We start from the raw sequence: 6,000 nt of genomic DNA, 5'->3' as shown, positions 1-6,000 counted from the left end.
GGGCTTTGTCCCAGCGGCACCTTATCCAGGATTCTGCAGCTCTTCTCACCAGCCAATCCCTGGTTTTCAGTAGCCGACTCTGGACCACAGTCTGTTCTGCAATAAGCTCTCTACTGTGAGCTGTCCAAGGTATTGCTCCTCTCTCAGCCAGCCAGTCACCCAGCCTTCACTCCTTGAGCCCCAAAGAGAAGCTGCCTAGCTCTGGACCAGCAACTTTCTTCATACTAGCTTGCTTGGCCCTGATTACCTGCATCTCTCACTGCTGCACAAGGGAGGCTGGAGGACTTCTCTACCACTCTTTTCCTGGGACAGCATGTGGCAAGGACCCAAACCTCCAATGGGGAACTTCAGGGTCTAGTCCATTCCATCAAAATGCTCCGAACATAACACATTTTAAATCTGTTTTTAGACTAGGAGTTGGTAATATGACCAAACTGACACTGGTGAACATCAACACAAGAACCACACAGAAATCTGGGGGCAGCAGGAGCGTGTGCATTAGGTGCTGCAAGCGGGGTACTGTCAGACCCCAGGCTTGAAATTATTTCCATATTACATGGGGTTAAAGTTTGGTTCAATGGCTCTCAGCACTCTCCCCACTATACCGTGTGTGTGTGTGTTAGAGGAGAGTGAATGCATTGGCATGCTGTCTGTTTACGAATAACACTACTGACCTGAACGCTTGCTCCGGCGGGAGCCAAAAACAACCACCCCTGAGGCAAAAGCTGGTGTATAGACAGCTGGTGTCCTCCTGTTCCTCCCACTCCAACACAGTGGAGACTTGTACACCAGTGGGATGCAGGGGGACACCCTGACATCAGCCCACACTTCTGTCCCTGGCTCTGAACTGTCCAGCAGGATTCTCTTCCCCAGCTGCAGCCCGCTGTGACTGCTGCTGTGGTCCCCAGGAAAAGTAGGATTCTGCATTCATGTTTGACTCCATTATTCCCTCCAAGTTCCTCCACAGCCTCTTCTGCCCACAAACCAAGGAGATCCACCCTTTCCCCGTAGTCCAGGGAGAAGTGTTCTGGCCACCAGGAGCTGGCATGCTCAGCAGAGCAGTAGCTACAGAAGCTCTCCATGCTGAGCAATTCAATACTTCCTGAGGCCCTGAAAGGGGAAGGATACATTCCTATGTGACTGGATGTGGGGCAGCCGCATTCAAAATGGTGTGTGGGATAGTCACAGTGGGCCCTGGGGGATATCTTCTGGAGTCCAGTTACAGGTGATGCAATGAATGTCTAATGTTGCTGTGAAAAGGTCTGTGCCTGTTCTTGAAGTGATTGTGTTTTCTTGGAAAAGCAAAAGAGATTTGTTGGCAGGAAGAGCATTGTAGTGTATACACCCCCAACTGTTTTGTTAATAAATGCTGCCTTTTACTGACAAAACTGTGTAGTGTAGAAAAGGCCTAAATAAGGTTAAGTCTTGCTTGGATAGTTGACCTCCAAGAAAAAAACAGTGTCAGAAGAGGTGGCATTGGTGAAGAAGAAATTCTGGATACGTGTACACTACAGTGATCTGTTGACGGAAGTTACAGTCAGAAGATGTCTTCCCACAAAATGTCTGTTGGCAGATTGTGGCCACACATGAAAATGGATTGATCTGTCAATCCACTCTGTCAACAAAGAGCGACCAGACTGCCTGGCTGCTCTCTTGACAAAATGACCAACTGGAAGTACAGCAGATAGGGCTGCCCGCTGTCCTGGAAGTCCTGTCTGTTGACAGGGATGCCCCCGGAGCATCCACACTGGCTTTCTGTTGACAGATTCTCTCAAAAAAGGCGTTCTGCCTCCTGAGGGAACAGCAGAATGCTGCAGACAGAAGTGCCACATTCTGTTGATTTACTGTCAACAGAATGCATTTGTAATGTGGACACTGCACAAGTTTTGTCAACGAAATGCCAGTTTTGTCAACAAAATTCTCTAGAGTAGACATAGCCATTGAGGCTAAACAACTGGAGAGAATTCTGCCCCTGGCTCTGCCATAGACTTCCTATAGGATTTCGGGGGAAATCATGCGACCTCTTCGAGCCTCAGTTGTGCATCTGTAACAATGCTACCTTACCACAATGTGGTGTTGTGTGAATAACATAATAGACATATGTGAGGTACTCTGGCAAAACAATAAGCACTAAATAGGAAAAACCCCACTATAAATAAATTTTTAGATGTAAGCCAGTGACATGACTAGTGGAAGGGAGTCAAGGGACAAACTGAAATAAGACTGTGCACAGAACAAGGAGCTTCCTGTGAATTCCCAACTCTTGTCGTTACAGTGGATTGTTTTATTAAAGTTTTCACCTTATTGCACAAGGCTAAACTCATTATAAACCAGCTCATTGCACTATCTTCACTTACAATCCTTTTGGGTTAACAGCTCTCAGAATGCTATTTTTCTTCTCTGCTGGACAGACCCTTGGCCTAGGTCCTCAAAAGGTATTTAGTGTCTTATATCAATGCCATCTTAATACCTTTGAGATCTGGGCCTTAGTGTCTTGCCCTACTAACTTAAACTAGGTCAGATTCAGCCATCCTTACGCACTGTAAGTAGCTGCTCCTCACAGTTGAAGAGTCTGTTCTCCTCAGAGTTTGCACAGTAAGGTAACTTCTCAATGTGCATGAAGGTAACAGAATCTGGCCCACATTACACTGGTACAAAACTGGGAATACAATGTACGATAGGAGATCGGATCCACAGGCTCCTATTTTAGGGATCATACCACACATTATTGCTCTGAAAACCTGTAAAATATGAACATGTTATGAATGTGGATACCCCAGGGGGTCTCTGCCATTGGCTTCAAACTGAAGTGTAGCATTGTATGCAAGCAACATTTTCTCTGGGTTTTTTGTGACTGCTCATTGACAAACACAGTTACACACATGTTCTAGGGCATGGTTTCCCAAACTGGGGGTATGCCCCCCGGGGGAGCATGAAGAAATTCCGGGGGGGGGCACTAGGCTACCCAGTCTCCCCCCCATTATTTTCCCTATCCAAAGAAAGAGCCGGGCTTTGCTTCCAGCTCTCAGCCCCTGCCATTTTATGTGGGTTACCCAGCACAACCACTATGAAAAGCAGGCAGCAGGTGAAGATCCATGTGGAGCTAGCTGCCTCCTGCAAAGATGAGAGAGTGTGGATTGGGGGGGAGGGGGGAACAGTAGGAGGAGGGGTTAGATGAGGGGCTGATGGTGCCTGGCTCAGGTGACGGGGACGGTGTAAGAGCAGGGCGCTGGTGGTGCCCGGCTTTGTGGGAGAGGAGGGGCTTCAGCGTCTGGCTGGCTTGTGGGACTTGCGGGGCTTGTGTGGCTGGATCCACCTGGCAGAGCTCAGGTGGCTCGGGCTGCCGGCTGGCCCCCCGCAATGCAGGGCTTGGGCAACTGGTGGGTGGGCAGCTCAGATTGCTGGTGGGTGGGCGGCTGGCCTCAGCACTCTGTGTGGCTCAGGCTGGCAGGAGGTCAGCTGGCCCTGGCAGCATGGAGCTTGGGCAGGTGGCTCAGGTAGCTGGAGTGAGCAGCTGGCCCCAGCAGCACAGGGCTCAGCTGGCCAGCTGCGGCTCTGGCAGCACAGGACTCAGGCAGGTCAGTGGCTGGTGTGGGCCGCTCTGACCACTGGCACAGGGCTCAGGCAGCTGGGGCTGCACCAGGCACACACAAAGGGCCAAGAAAAACTATTTGTGCTTATTTTTAATTTTACATAACATTTTTATATCCAGTTGGTGTGTTTATTTTAAGTTATTAATTGAATTTTTTGTTAAAGGGGGAAAGTTGGATGGTGGTGAAGAAGAGGTAGGGGGGTGTGAGGGTTTCTCAAATATCAAAAGCGGGGCATGATGACAGAAACTTTGGGAACCACTGCCCTAGAGGCTTATGTTTTGACTCAGAAAAATATCATTTGATCCTCTCAGCCAAACAAAGATCAATCAGACCTGCAGTTCACAAATACTAGTATCACTCAGCTGCAATAGACGGGCAGCAAACTTTTAAATGACCCCATCGTAACCAATTGGACTGAGCTAGAAACAAAGATTTAATAATAAATATGTGTGTACGTATCTTAAAATTCAGCATTCCTTTGGAAAGCTCAGTTGAATAGCTCTATAAATTTATGTAAAAACCTGGTACAGAACTTGTAGGATTTTCAAGACTCACTTTTAGAAAACATTTTAAAGCTCTGGAAGAAAATGATGACCGAATAGATAATCAGAAATGAGAAACTGATGAAAACTGCATTACAATATGCCATTCAAAACAGCAGGGAACGAACCATCAGCCAAACAAATGAAAGAAAAAAATCCCTCTGTAAACACTGAAAAACATCTACAGAAATGAGGCATAACAAAGAAACACACTGGGAAGGCACTGTACCAAACTTCTTTAAAACACAATGGATAATGAGCACAATAAAACACAGCAGAATGTGTATGAAACTTACAAGACTTTTTCTAGTAGCAAAGGTATTCAATTAACCAGAGGGAACCTGAGTTATGGTGAGGTAAAAAGAGGAAAGCAACACAGAGAACTTTTAGAGAAAGATATATAAATACTGTTTACAAATGCAGCAGAATATTGAAGAGAATAATATAGAATGAAACTTTAGGGAAAGCACAAACTATCTTTGAAATGCTCAGCCTGAAGAATGAAAAAAGCACATTGCTGATATATTAATAAATAGTCATACAGCATAAAATGGAACAACTAATAGTAAGTCCCTGGAAAAATGAGACCAAGGGTTGTAGCAGAAATATTTTTGGACAAAAATAAAAGAATGCGCATTATTGAAAAGTTTGCCACTCAGCAGGACCTAGAAAAAAATCTTAAACGTAGACTGCTTTAATATAAATATATATACACACATACATTTTGGGCTGAATTGGGTAATTGATGAAAATAAAGGGCTAATCACTATGCTGAGCCAAGAATAGCTTAACGAAAAAAGGCATGAGCTTCCCCAAAGTTCCAACACTATGCCTCAACCTTGTCTTGCAACCCCTTTGCCATTCCAGCCTTTGGCCTCTTTTGAAGGGAGTTGCAACTGTACCATGTTGCATGATAGTACGTGGTGGTTTTGAGAGTTAGGCAGATACTTATTCGAGACTCTGAACAGAATGTGCAGTTAGAAGAGTTGAGGGAGATTGGGAAATTAGAGCAGATGGTGGTGACCATTTGAGAGACCAGAGTCCTAACTCTGCTGCAGATTCCTGTGTAGCCTTTCATGAACTGCCAAATGTAAAAGCGCATCACTTTTCCCACCTTGAAAAAGGGTGCATTTTGAGGATGAATTAGATCTCTATTAGATCTAACACATTACAATTATTCAAGACCTTAGAAGGGCAAACTGTTAATGTTATCATAGATCAGGGGTCAGCAAACCCCAAGCATGGGTGCCAAGAGTGCCATGCAAGCCAACTTTCACTATGCAAGGCAGGAGCTCAGCCCCACCCCTCCTCCTCCACGCAGCCCAGAGCCTGCTCAAAGTTTGTGGAATAACAAAAGGCCAGCTAATGCTACCCACCACCACCTAAATGGTAAAGCTCTGCACCTTCATTTATTTATTAATGAAGTTGTTGTAAGCAGGACTATTAGTGACTTTAAAAAGTGTCACCGGCACTCAGCCTGTGCACAGAGGTCAAAAGGTCAAATTCTGGCACTCCACCTGGGAAAGGTTGCTGACGCCTGTTGTAGATAGTTGTTAACATTTTGCCTCCTACTCAGAAATAGGAATGTTAATCAGCCCATAAAATGAGTTATGTAGCTAGGAGAGAAATGTTGCATGACAACATTCTTCATTATGTCAACCAGCTGAGTAGGACAGAATTTTAGAACTTAAATCTTTGGAGGTTGATTTAGCAGATAAACAATAGGACTCCCCAAACTTCCTTGTTTGTTACAATTACCAAAGCGTTGGGGGGAGTGTAGTAATCCAATTTACACAGCGGCTATGTCTACACTAGAAGCAGTTGTCTACAGAAGCTACTGTCAGAAGAGATGTTCCAACAAAACA

Source organism: Carettochelys insculpta, chromosome 2 (genome assembly GCF_033958435.1).
Source record: "Carettochelys insculpta isolate YL-2023 chromosome 2, ASM3395843v1, whole genome shotgun sequence".
Taxonomy (NCBI): domain Eukaryota; kingdom Metazoa; phylum Chordata; order Testudines; family Carettochelyidae; genus Carettochelys; species Carettochelys insculpta.
This window is presented reverse-complemented; position numbering follows the sequence as displayed.